General features: G+C 44.3%; 8 non-coding genes across 8 annotated transcripts; all 8 read left to right on the top strand.

Moving 5' to 3' along the window:
• The first annotated feature begins 3,301 nt into the window (after window positions 1–3,301).
• trnaf-gaa (transfer RNA phenylalanine (anticodon GAA)) lies at window positions 3,302–3,374 on the top strand. Its single transcript has one exon. It is a non-coding gene; the product is annotated as a tRNA-Phe (tRNA).
• A 6,745-nt stretch (window positions 3,375–10,119) lies between these two features.
• trnap-ugg (transfer RNA proline (anticodon UGG)) lies at window positions 10,120–10,191 on the top strand. The gene has a single exon. It is a non-coding gene; the product is annotated as a tRNA-Pro (tRNA).
• Window positions 10,192–10,287: 96 nt separating this feature from the next.
• Window positions 10,288–10,361, top strand: trnai-aau (transfer RNA isoleucine (anticodon AAU)). Its single transcript has one exon. It is a non-coding gene; the product is annotated as a tRNA-Ile (tRNA).
• A 476-nt stretch (window positions 10,362–10,837) lies between these two features.
• On the top strand, window positions 10,838–10,909 carry trnaq-uug (transfer RNA glutamine (anticodon UUG)). Its single transcript has one exon. It is a non-coding gene; the product is annotated as a tRNA-Gln (tRNA).
• Window positions 10,910–12,244: 1,335 nt separating this feature from the next.
• On the top strand, window positions 12,245–12,316 carry trnap-ugg (transfer RNA proline (anticodon UGG)). The gene has a single exon. It is a non-coding gene; the product is annotated as a tRNA-Pro (tRNA).
• Window positions 12,317–12,414: 98 nt separating this feature from the next.
• Window positions 12,415–12,488, top strand: trnai-aau (transfer RNA isoleucine (anticodon AAU)). The gene has a single exon. It is a non-coding gene; the product is annotated as a tRNA-Ile (tRNA).
• Window positions 12,489–12,594: 106 nt separating this feature from the next.
• Window positions 12,595–12,667, top strand: trnaf-gaa (transfer RNA phenylalanine (anticodon GAA)). Its single transcript has one exon. It is a non-coding gene; the product is annotated as a tRNA-Phe (tRNA).
• Window positions 12,668–12,968: 301 nt separating this feature from the next.
• On the top strand, window positions 12,969–13,040 carry trnaq-cug (transfer RNA glutamine (anticodon CUG)). The gene has a single exon. It is a non-coding gene; the product is annotated as a tRNA-Gln (tRNA).
• The last annotated feature ends 151 nt before the right edge of the window (window positions 13,041–13,191 follow it).

Here is a 13,191-nt window from a genome sequence, read left to right as displayed (position 1 = left end):
TTTAATAGATGTGCACTAATTGAAGCTGTATTTTTCCAATGTATTTGTCTGAAAGTATGTTTTGTCTTCTCTTTTAAAAGTCAGACAGAGGGAATTGGATGAGGCTCTTTTAAACATGGTGGTGAAGGATCTGCAGCCCTTCACCATCGTGGACGATGAGGGATTCAGGGCATTTGTGAACAAGCTTGATCCAAGCTATGTCCTCCCATCCCAGAAGGTGCTTAAAATAATGGTCAGTGAAAAGTACAACAAAGCCAAGGAGAAGACAATGGAGGACCCACAAATGGCCGAATTTGTTAGCCTTACAGCTGACATGTGGTCCTCCATTAATATGGATGGATATCTTGGTGTGACTTGCCATTACATAACACCAGAGGCAAAAATGGCAACTGTTGTACTGGGTGTAAGGAGGTTTTACCAAACCCACACAGCCCAGCATCTCATGGAGGCTAAAGCCTTGCTAATGGCTGAGTGGGGAATAACCTCCAAAGTTCAGTGCATGGTGACTGACAATGCATCTAACATGATCCTAAGTGCCCAGCTACTCCACCTTCGCCATGTCCCATGTTTTGCTCATACTTTAAATTTGATTGTGAAAAAGGCACTACATCAAACCCCAGTCATCAATGAAATACGCCAGAAGGCCAGAAAGATAGTGGGGTTGTTCAGATCCAGCTGCAAAGCAAAGGACAAGCTTGTGGAGATGCAGAGCTTGATGGGAAGACCAACTCTGAAACTGATACAGGAGGTTGACACGAGATGGAACAGCACATTTGACATGCTACAGCGCTTGTATGACCAACGTGAACCAGTGGCTGCTGCACTTTCCAACTTAAACAATGATACTGCTCCCCTGACAAGTATTGATTATGACATTATTGAACAATCATTGTCAATACTGCAACCATTCAAACTCGCAACAACAGAGATGTCAGAGGAAAAGAGAGTGTCTGCTTCAAAGCTTATACCACTGTACAGGATGTTGCAGCACAAGCTTGCACAGAAAAAAGGAAATGCAACGCAGGAATCAACTGTTCAATTAGGTAGGCCACAATGACCATACTACCCATGTGATTGGCCATAACTGTCATATTATTGTCATTATTATAAATATGTGTTTCTCCTGTTTTGGCTCATAGGCTCACATCTGCAAGAAGGTCTGCACTCCAGATGTGGAGGTTATGAGAGTTTTAGAGCCTTGGCACTGGCTACACTGCTGGACCCAAGGTTCAAAAATGTGGCATTTGGAAATGCTGCCAAAGCCCAGGAAGCTGAAAAGCATATCACACTGGAGTGTGCTTCACTGATGCGTTCAAACACAAATCCTGGTGAGCAGTTTCAGTCTGTGTTATGTTATGTAATCTGAATCATGTAATATAATATATCCTTCATATATGCCGTCAGTTTAGGATTTGTTACTAATTGCTGTTTTCATTTTTATTCAGACCCAGAAATGTCAACATCACACCCATCATCATCATCATCACCATCACCATCAACATCAACACCAGTAGAAACACAGGACAGTTTATGGGAACTTTTTGATACTTGCATCCATCAAACCAAGATGATACACAATGCTACAGCTGATGCCACAGTGGAAGTGAAAAAATACATCAACGATGCGTATTTGCCCAGAACTCATGATCCACTAACTTACTGGAAAGAGAGAGCAGTAATCTTTCCTCATTTGTATGTCCTTGCAAAAAAATATCTTTGTATGCCAGCAACAAGTGTCCCTTGTGAGAGGATTTTTTCAAAGGCTGGAGAAATTATCTGTAAAAAAAGAAGTAGGCTAAGTCCTTCCACAGCAGATAAATTAATATTTTTGAATAAAAATCTCTAAAAAAGTGAGACATTGTGGCTTGATTTCTTTTATTAATATTCATTTTTCATGACCAAAATAACATTATGCACAGTGAGGAGCCTATAGGTTACAAGCTTCACATATTAGAACATAAAAATAAATAAAACAACACATTTTTTTAATGGCTCGTCAAGGTTGTTTCAGATCAACACCTGCAAGTGACCACTAGGTGTCACCGTTGAGATGGGTGTCGGATTGATTCGAAGCCTCGAAACAATATGGCACATTTGGTTCAACTGTTTCATTGGTTCACGAGGCCTCGATTTTGCCATCACTACTTTTCGGCACCTTTTAGTCCAAAAAAATTAACTAACGTAGAGAGTGTGGCCGCATTGCATCGATGCTCAGTCTGTCTCTTTAGGGCAGTGGTTCTCAAACCTGTCCTGGAGGCACCCCTGCCCTGCACATTTTTATTGTCTCCCTTATTAGACACACCCAAATAAGGTCTCGCGGTCTCTACTAATGAGCTGATGATTTGAAACAGGTGTGTTAGATGAGGGGAAATGCGAAATGTGCAGGGCAGGGATGCCTCCAGGACAGGATTGAAAACCACTGATCTAGGGATGTGTGAGTAAAAGGGCAGGAGCCAACTTGGAGAATGCGGGCATCGATCACGCTACCTCTCGCGCCTACTGCTTCCCACCGACTGAGCCAAAGTAAGCCCACATGAGCCAATCGTGTTTCGCCTGTGGCTTACTTTTGACCAATCGCGTTCCGCCTGTGGCTTACTTTTGACCAATCGCGTTTCGCCTGTGGCTTACTTTTGAACAATCGCGTTTCTCTTCCGTGGCTTACTTTTGATCAATCGCGTTTCTCTCCTGTGGCCTCCTTTTGACCAATCGCCGTTGTTGTCATCTTTGTTAAAGGTAAGGCTATTACTTTATTCATTGAAAACTGGTCATTATTTGTTCATATACAGTGTGTATTTTTGGTAAATGAATCGTGTCAGTATAGCTAGCTAGCGTGTACAGTTCATGCTTTCTTCAGTACCTGTGAACCTGTAACTTTTCACATGATAAATGATCAGATAAGATATGCTACTGTCAACAATGATGTGTTTATTGTCTAAGAAATCATGGTTTCTGGGCCCTATGAATGAAAATAATGATTAAACTATTTACATTTATATTTGGTATTAACACATAATAACACACACACATTTTAATTGTAAAAATCGTTACCAAATTGTTGTGGAGATATGGAAAACTGCATTTACCAAGAAATAATTGATATTTTCTAAAATAATGTAATAATAATGACTTTTTTTTTTATAAAAAAAACATTGAGAGTCTTAACTAAAAACAAACAAAAAAAGGCCAAATGTATCCATATGGGCCAAAGTATGTGGGAATAGTGCTCATTTTAATTTAGGTAGACCAGAAAGTTAAAAACACAGAAAAATGGCTGAGATTTTAAGAGGTAAAAGCTGTTGTAGCCGAAATAGCTCAGTTGGGAGAGCGTTAGACTGAAGATCTAAAGGTCCCTGGTTCGATCCCGGGTTACGGCAACATCTCCCACACTTTAAGGGGTGGTGTTGGCCCTGGAAACAGATGGCTCCTGGAAAACTCTCTGGGGTATGCCGTGTATTTGGTGCTCAGCATTTCCAATGAGACGGCGCAGACAACACCCCTGTCAGAAAATAAACAACTGTTCCTACAGTACTCTTCTCAAATTAGAGAGATGGCAGAAGAAGTGGAGAAGTATCAGAGGAAGCAGGAAATGCAGGCAGAAGTCTGGGCAACTGGAGACCAGGGCTGCTTGATGGTGGAGTTTGGTGACTTCCAGGGCCGGTCCATGAAAGATGTTTATGAGGACCAGAGCAAGGAGGCTCAAGCACTCATCAGGTACCTCGTTAAGGCAGATGCCAGGCCCAAAACCAACATGGCCATTTTCAAGACATATGTCCTGAAAAGACGGGCTTCTGCTGTGGGCACCAGCGTACGTCAGCCTGCACCTCACGCTGCAACCTCCAGTGCTTCTGCAACCACTGCACCTCCACCTGCAGCTATCCAAACTGGTGTACAGAAGACCGCAACTGTGAAAGCGCTGTTGGCACGTGGCAAAAATTTGTCGCCTTCAAAGCTGGCGAAAAAACTCACATCACCAGTTAAACCCTGTGAGTAGGAGTGTGAATATAGAATTTTACCTACAGCATTTCTACATGTATTAATTTATCATTATGGCAAACTTGTCAACTTGCCGTTTCCAGATCCATTATTGCAGTCCACTTTACCTCCTCCAGCAGCAGAACCCCCAGCCAAACATTTGCCCCCCATGCAGCTTTTCGCTACTGGTAAGTAAGCACCATCTTACATATGTTTGTCTCTGTGTATTGTTCACAATGATAGTTTTAACATTTGTGCTCCAGGCAAGTCCGTTCCCACTGCTGAAGATGACGATGAGGAACTGGTATTTGCTGCATCACAATGTGAAGCACAGCTAAATACAGGTGTGGCATATGACACAAATGCACATATTACAAGAATGTTTTGTGAAAACACACTGAGAAGCGTTATTTCTTGGGGGAAAATAATCAACATTTTAAAATATGTTTTGTTTACAATACAGAATTATATCATATCATGCCTCAAGCGGGATGCTTTCTTTGAGTGCACTTCTTCAAAACCGTAAGGATGTTCCAAGGTGTCAGTGTATTTATTTGCGTTTCCGAACTTACCCGTTGTTAGATAATCACCAGATAACTTTTTCACACCGCTTGCTCTTCTCACACACTCTTCAGCTCTCCCTGAGCAGACAGGATGGTGGAGATTCATTGTTCTAATGATTAGAGGAACAGTTTTTCCTTACTCTATCTGTGTGTATGCTTCATGTCCGTGGGCTTCGTTGCTTTACACTTAATTCATCACACCACATTTTCCTTCCTCCATTCCATCTGATCCTCATTCTCAGTGAGCTGCACTGATTCCATTCTCCTTAAATTAATATAGTGTATGCTGTGTTCTTTGCTTCCTTAACACTAGTACCACTTTCTTCACTCTCGTTCCTAAATATAACATAATAATTATGAATACTTGTCCAAGAATTGTGCTTTGCAGGCTGTTTGTGCGCTGCATTTATGGCATATTACTATCAAATGCAACAGTCATCCTTATTGTTTTTTTTTTTACTATTCACTCAGAGGACTGTGCTGGTCCATCTCCATCAGTGGAAACTGCCAAGGCACCAGCTCCTTCACATCACCAGCCACCAGCTGAGCTTCCAAGTCACTGGAAAGATCAACTTCCACCTTTCCAGCATGAGTGGATCGGGAACACACTATTAAAGGCCAACCCACGAACCGGCAAGTCAGAACTAGTGTCCCAGCTGAAACTTTGGTGTTATCCTCCTCAGCCCCCTTTAATAAACACTCAGCCCCCTGCCTCACCTGACCTCTTCTTCTGTCGGCCCCTTTTCTTATGGATGCCGCTGAAGATGTGTTTATTTCCTCTTGTCTGTGTTCGCCCAGACTGTGGTAAGCACAGACTAACAGCGGCAGGAATTTACCGTACCGTGCGTAAGGTCTTGGACATCGACGGGTGGTATGACCTTGCCACTGAGTACCTGGAGTGCAAACGCTGCAAAAAGAAAAATCCTGCCTGGTCTGAGGACATCCTAGGACAGCTGGATATGGGCCACCGCAGTCAGTTTCCAGCTTTGCTGACATACAGGTAATTCATAATGACAATCATTCATTATTAGGTGCTTTTATATGGGTTATTTTTTACCAACTAAAGCATTTGCATGATTATACTGTTGCTTCCTTGGATACTCATGTGACAACCGGGTGCTGAGGATGATGAGGGAGAGGACACTGGGCAACAGTGTGACTCAGCTTTACAGGAAGCTGATGGAACAGCACAGTGAGGCATGGACACAGCGTGTCTTGCAGTACCTGACTGCCTGCGAACCATTCACAAGGTCCTCCCTTGTGCAGCCTCCTGTGTTTGCTGATCCTCCACTTTTACCTGCCCTGCCTAAACCTAAGTGGCTGTTAGCCGTGTATGCCAGGGATGTTCTGGGGCGACTGCACGAGGTCAAGGCCAAATTAACATCTGTCTTTGGCTGTGTTCTCAAGATGGATTCGACAAAAAAGGTATCAAAGCCCTGTTTATATCCAGAAATTTGCCAGATATGGATATGTGTGTGATGTGCATACATAAAGAGCACATCTTTTATTTTTCCCAATAGGTTACAAAGAAACTTGCCGGTGCTGCTTCAGGAACAGCTGCCTGGTGCACAAATGTCGGAAATGAACACGGCCAGGTCCTTGTCTCTGTGCTGACAGCTGCCGAGGGACATGGACTGGACTCCATGGCAGCTGGTCTGATGAAACGCTACCGAGAGGCAGGAGAGGCAGCCCCAAAAGTGATGTACGTGGACAGGGACTGCTGCAGTCAGTATGGCCAATCGCGGGTGAAGATCATGTTTTCGGAGTGGGATGAGCTTGTAGTGCGCCTCGACATCTGGCACTTCATGCGGCGATTTGCTGCAGGTGTCACGACAGAGGCTCATCCACTCTACGGGATCTTCATGGCACGTCTGTCCACGTGCATCTTTCAGTGGGATCCAGAGGATGTGGCTGCTCTTCGCTCTGCAAAAGAGAGTGACCTGGCGGCAAAGAAGACTGGCCACATCTCAGAAAAGGCGGTCAGTGCTCGCATTACCCGGAGGGAGTTGGCACTGCACTGCCGGAGGAGGACCAGGGGGGTGGAGGAGACCGCCAGATTGATTGGGTCACTGATTGATCAGTTTGACAGTGCGGATGGGAAGGACACCCTGGGAGTTCCTCTGCTGGACCACGAACGGATCCAGCAGATATGGAAGGAACAGCGCAAACACGTCCAGTGTATACAAGACCCAAAGGACTTTCATATGAAGACAGGGACACTGAAGAAAGGTAGCGTGGAGCTGTGCTGCTACAGGTGTGCTCGTGGCTCTACCTCCTTGGAGTCGTTCCACCTCCACCTGAACCGTTTTATTCCAGGTATTACATGCACATGGATTATTATTTTTCTGTAGAAAATATAAGCACTGTAACTGCTTCCATCACTTTAAAGTAATGCCGCATTAATAAATGTCACACTCTACATTACAATTACTTTTTAATGTCATTAGCATTGACAAAGCTGTCTTGACTAACAAGTCACTAGTAATACAGGAATAAGTGACAATCAATTTTAATTTAGTTACACAACTCTATTAAATGTAGTATACAAGTTACTTCAGAGCACCTTATGTGTAGTACATATATTGTACATATGTGACATATAAAACCCTTTTTTATATATTTTTTAATATTATTTAACTTTTAGGAACCAGTGCCAGCGATGCGCATTTTCAGGCCTATCTCCTTGAGGGCTTGATGCGTTGGAATGATGACCGAATGGAAGATGCCATAAAACGGGCGTCCTCCATTCGGACATATGGCAGTGCCATGAGAGAGGCTGTGGACCGGCTTAGCCGAACAGTCTTTGGGAAGCCCTGGGATGAGCGCTATCGCCCTCCTGGAGCATATACAGGTAAGAAATTTAACTTGTTCTTTTGCAATATTCTATTAAGTTATCTATTTAGCCTCCAATGTACTTGATAAATTATTAAGAGCACTTTTTTTCTTTTTTTATTATTTTATTATTGTAGGTGAATTGCTGGGAATCGAGTACCTTTACAGCCAGACTGGCAAAACACTGACTCCAGTGCTCCAGAACCCAGAGGAGGAAGACCGGCTGGTGGAGGAGGTTGATGATCAGGACCTGCTAGATGAGGGGTTTGAGGAAGAGAGCATGGAGGACATCACAGTTCCAGTGCTGTATGAGGATGACCCCTGCCGTGATCTCAGAAACAGCCCCTCATCTTTGCCTCTGCCTCAGTCCCCAGCATCACTGGCTGAGCCGTCCACATCATCTGGAGGAGAGGGACAGCATCTCGCCCCTGCCTCTTCAGTGCTGTCACAGCCATCTGACACTGGAAGCAGTGTCTCCGGCGAGGCTCAGGTAAGACACTCTAAGGGCTTTATTTTGTTTCAGTCTCGTTTTATTCCAAAAACACTACAAGCAAGGTGTTTTTTTTTTAAGCCTGCATTTATTTGATTCAAAATACAACAAAAGCAGTAATATTTTGAAATATTTTTACTATTTAAAATAACTGCTATCCATTTGAATATATTTAAAAAAGTAATTCAGTCTTGTGATTTCAATGCTGAATTTTAGCATCATTACTCAGGGCACACGATTCTTCAGAAATCATTCCAATTTGCTGCTAAAAAAAACCGGGTGCCGGGTGCTATATTATTATTATTATTATTAGGTTAAAAATAGCTCCTAGAGATTTTTTGTTTAGGTTTCTTTGATGAATAGAAAGTTCAGTATATATTGTAACATTATAAATGTCTTTATCATCTATTTAATGCGTCCTAATAAAAGTATTAATTTCTATAATTTAATACTAAATATATAATGATTTAAATGTTCTGACTCCACACTTTTGGATGGTATAGTGTATAATGTTAAAAAAGCTTTTTATTACAGATAAACTCTTATCTTGGATCCTTCTATTCATCAAAGAATCTTGAACAAAATGTACACAACTGTTCTAAATATTGATAATAATATCAATAAAAAAAGGTTTCTAGAAGAACAAATCAGGATATCTGAATGATTTCTGAAGATCATGTGACACTGAAGACTGGAGGAATGATGCTGAAAATACAGCTGTGCATCACAGAAATAACTTACACTTTAAACTATATTCAAATAGAAAGCATTTTTATTTTAAATAGTAAAATTATTTCACAATATAATGGCTTTTGTTGTATTTGAATAAAATAAATGCAGGCTTGTTGAGCAGAATTCTTTAAAAAATGTAAAAAAATATTTCTGTTCAAAGGCTTTTGACTGAAAGTGTATATTAACACTAATCTGCATTTACTAGGGAGCAGTCATTGGACCTGATGGCATCGCTGGGTGGGACAAGGTCCAGGATCTGGCTGGTTTCCTGGTGGGTCTTCGTGAGGCTCCTTACCTCACCGACCTGCAGGTGACAGAGGCCATCCAGCTGTGGACAGCTCTCCCTGACGTTGATAAACAGCAGGTCAACTATCAGCCTCGACATCAGCCTCAGCTGACACATGGGCGCTTTAAGGCACCGAAGCGGTCCGGAGTCACACCGGGTGTGGAGAGTGTGAAACGGTGTCTGATTGGACATCCTGGGGGTCCAGCACAGTGGCCCAGCACCAGCCGCTTGGTTGAGGCCATTTGTATGAAGCTGTGTGCTTTACACAAGTCACCGACCAAGAAGGCTGGAGTTTGCACCCCCAGGTGGTCTAAAATCCTTTCAGATTACCACCACATCCGAGACCTGGTGCTTAACAGTCGAAGACTGATGGATGAAACAATGATCCAGCTGTTTGAGCTGAACCAGAGGACACTCATTCAGTGGTAAGCAAGGCACATTATTTGGTTCCAGGGAACTGAATACTTCTGTACACACACACACACACACACACACACACATATATATATATATATATTTTACAAGTAATTTACTTTCAGGTTTCAACGGCAGCAGAAGAATCAGGAAATGAGTGTCCTCGCCCAGGGACTGACTCCATCTGACCCAATTGATGTGGCTGATACGCAGCTTCCTCTGCCGAGGGAAAAATTGGATGACGTGCCATCAACATCAGGCCCAAAACATCAATTTATCCTTCCGCCAAATCGAGAAGGACAGGCTCCAATTCTGCGACCGGGTCGCCGGCCCACTTCTGCCAAATAGGAGTGCCCTATCGCACCCGTCCCCACAGCAGCAGGAGTTGTGCAGCCCATTTCAGCACCTGGGTCACTGTTAGGCACACTAGTCCTTAACCCAGACATGACTGTGTCGATGGTGATTCCATCTTCTGGTGCTTTGACACCCGGTCCAGGCCCAGCTCCGCCTGCTCCAGCGCTGCTGCTTCTGTGTCCCGTTACACCCAGAGGAACAGGTATAACTGCTTCCCCACAGCCAGAGAGCTATCTGTTTCCAAGTTGGCCTTCCGGGACTGGAATTGAGACCCGCTGGTCTAAGTGACATCTGACCGTTTCAGCTGTCCTACCTAACATCCCTCTACATGTTAGATACAGCCCCATTTTTAGGTCAATTAAGAGGCCAACTTGCATTCGTTAGCCTTTCACACTGTCTCGAGGACTTTGATTGCTTCCATGTTCCTTCTTTTGTTGTTGCTGAAATAGCTATTTTTTCTTGTCTTTGGGCAAGAAGGCTCGTTGGTCTAGGGGTATGATTCTCGCTTTGGGTGCGAGAGGTCCCGGGTTCAAATCCCGGACGAGCCCTTGTTCAGGTTAAAACGTTAAGCTTTATTGTCTCATTGCATTCACAAACATTATGGCAGGTTTTTTCCAATCAGGCAGACACGGATGGCTAAGACAGGCCGGTTAGCTCAGCTGGTTAGAGCGTGGTGCTAATAACGCCAAGGTCGCGGGTTTGATCCCTGTACTGGCCAGCTGTTTTTATTGTCTGGGGGCTCATCTCTGCTCTGCTCTTCAGCTACGACAAAGAGTAGGGTGATCTCACTGAAATCACCGCTTGCTAAGCAGAGGTTTGTTGTAGCCGAAATACCTCAGTTGAGAGAACGTTAGACTGAAGATCTAAAGGTCCCTGGTTCGATCCCGGGTTTCGGCAACATCTCCCACACTTTTCCCTTTTTTGAGGCGGGCCATTGACCAAAAATCACTGGGTTCCAACCTCTCTGTATAACTGCTTCCCCACAGCCAGAGAGCTATCTGTTTCCAAGTTGGCCTCCAACCAAGCAGTTTCGGTTCCATGGTGTAATGGCACTCTGGGCTTTGAATCCAGTGATCTGAGTTCGAATCTCGGTGGAGCCTGTGTGCTTTCTTGCCGCAGGAAAAGATAAAACAGCACTGGTTTGGCGATGGTGCCAGTGTTTGTGGCCCTGTGAGCAACAGCTGCTCCAGTTAAGGTTCCATGGTGTAATGGTTAGCACTCTGGACTTTGAATCCAGTGATCTGAGTTCAAATCTTGGTGGGACCTAGTTTGCACAGGACAATGTCTGAAATAATTTTCGGCACCTTTTAGTCCAAAAAAATTAACTAACGTAGAGAGTGTGGCCGCATTGCATCGATGCTCAGTCTGTTTCTTTAGGGCAGTGGTTCTCAAACCTGTCCTGGAGGCACCCCTGCCCTGCACATTTTTTATTGTCTCCCTTATTAGACACACCCAAATCAGGTCTTGCAGTCTCTACTAATGAGCTGATGATTTGAAACAGGTGTGTTAGATGAGGGGAAATGCGAAATGTGCAGGGCAGGGATGCCTCCAGGACAGGATTGAAAACCACTGATCTAGGGATGTGTGAGTAAAAGGGCAGGAGCCAACTTGGAGAATGCGGGCATCGATCCCGCTACCTCTCGAATGCTAAGCGAGCGCTCTACCATTTCAGCTAATTCCCCTGGACTTTCAAGAATGACGAGCATAGCTGGGAGTGACGGGTTTGATGCAAAGAGGCTGTCCCTCCTCTGGGCTTGCTCCTTTGCACTGGCCGAGATTATGTTGTCGAATTAACAAAGAGATTAAGCTTTTGTGTTTAAGGACCTTCTCGGTCTTGTTACGCCAATATGCATGTGTATGGATTCTTGTATTATGTAGGCTACCTTGGAACACTCGGATCATGCAGACAACTTCTCACCTCTTTGGCTCACACTGACTTAAAGTCTAAGGAAGCGGTTCTCAATTCTAGTCCTCGCTCCCTCCAGGTCTGCATGTTTTGCATGTCTCTCTTTGTTAGCACACCTGATTCGGATAATCAGCTCATTAGAAGTGAGCTCCTAGCGATTGACATGGTCCCTACACAGTGTTCATTGCTCCCCACTCCCTGAGCAGGGGAAATCCATCAAAGTATACTTCACCTTGGAACATTGGTTCACGGATTTGTGCTGCGCAACTTCTTCACACATGGAGAAGTGTGACATAATTTACCTCGATACACCACTGTATTACTCACTATGAATTGAACGTATACATACGCTTTGAACTTGAATCACGGAGGGATGTCATGTGATGTCCAGTTCTCAGGGCACTTACGTTCGAATGGAACAAATGTCTGAAGCAATACGAGAAACTTACAAAATGTGAAGAGCAGGGGGCGCGAGGACTGGAATTGAGGCCCGCTGGTCTAAGTGACATCTGACCATTTCAGCCATCCTCCCTAACATCCCTCTACATGTTATATACAGCCCCATTTTTAGGTCAATTAAGAGGCCAACTTGCATTCGTTAGCCTTTCACACTGTCTCGAGGACTTTGATTGCTTCCACGTTAGTTCATGTTCCTTCTTTTGTTGATGCTCTTTTTTCCTGGCTTTGGGCAAGAAGGCTTGTTGGTCTAGGGGTATGATTCTCGCTTTGGGTGTGAGAGGTCCCGGGTTCAAATCCCGGATGAGCCCTAGTTTAGGTTAAAACGTGAAGCTTTGTTGTCTCATTGCATTCACAAACATTGTGGCAGGTTTTTTTTTCAATCAGGCAGACACGGATGGCTAAGCCAGGCCGGTTAGCTCAGCTGATTAGAGCGTGGTGCTAATAACGCCAAGGTTGTGGGTTTGATCCCCGTACTGGCCAGCTGTTTTTATTGTCTGGGGGCTCATCTCTGCTCTGCTCTTCAGCTATGACAAAGAGTAGGGTGATCTCACTGAAATCACTGCTTGCTAAGCAGAGGTTTGTTGTAGCCAAAATAGCTCAGTTGGGAGAGTGTTAGACTGAAGATCTAAAGGTCCCTGGTTCGATTCCAGGTTTCGGCAACATCTCCCACACTTTTCCCTTTTTTGAGGCGGGCCATTGACCAAAAATCACTGGGTTCCAACCTCTCTGTATAACTGCTTCCCCACAGCCAGAGAGCTATCTGTTTCCAAGTTGGCCTCCAACCAAGCAGTTTCGGTTCCATGGTGTAATGGTCAGTACTCTGGGCTTTGAATCCAGCGTTCTGAGATCGAATCTCGGTGGAGCCTGTGTGCTTTCTTGCCGCAGGAAAAGATAAGACAGCACTAGTTTGGCGATGGTGCCAGTGTTTGTGGCCCTGTGAGCAACAGCTGCACCAGTTAAGGTTCCATGGTGTAATGGTTAGCACTCTGGACTCTGAATCCAGTGATCCGGGTTCAAATCTCGGTGGGACCTATTTTGCCACCAGTTTGCACAGGACAATGTCTGAAATACTTTTCGGCACCTTTTAGTCCAAAAAAATTAACTAACGTAGAGAGTGTGGCCGCATTGCATCGATGCTCAGTCTGTCTCTTTAGGGCAGTGGTTCTCAAACCTGTCCTGGAGG

Source organism: Carassius carassius, chromosome 8, assembly GCF_963082965.1.
Source record: "Carassius carassius chromosome 8, fCarCar2.1, whole genome shotgun sequence".
In the NCBI taxonomy this organism is placed as follows: Eukaryota; Metazoa; Chordata; class Actinopteri; order Cypriniformes; family Cyprinidae; genus Carassius; species Carassius carassius.
Note: the sequence above shows the minus strand (reverse complement) of the source record. Positions and strands in the feature narration are given on the sequence as shown.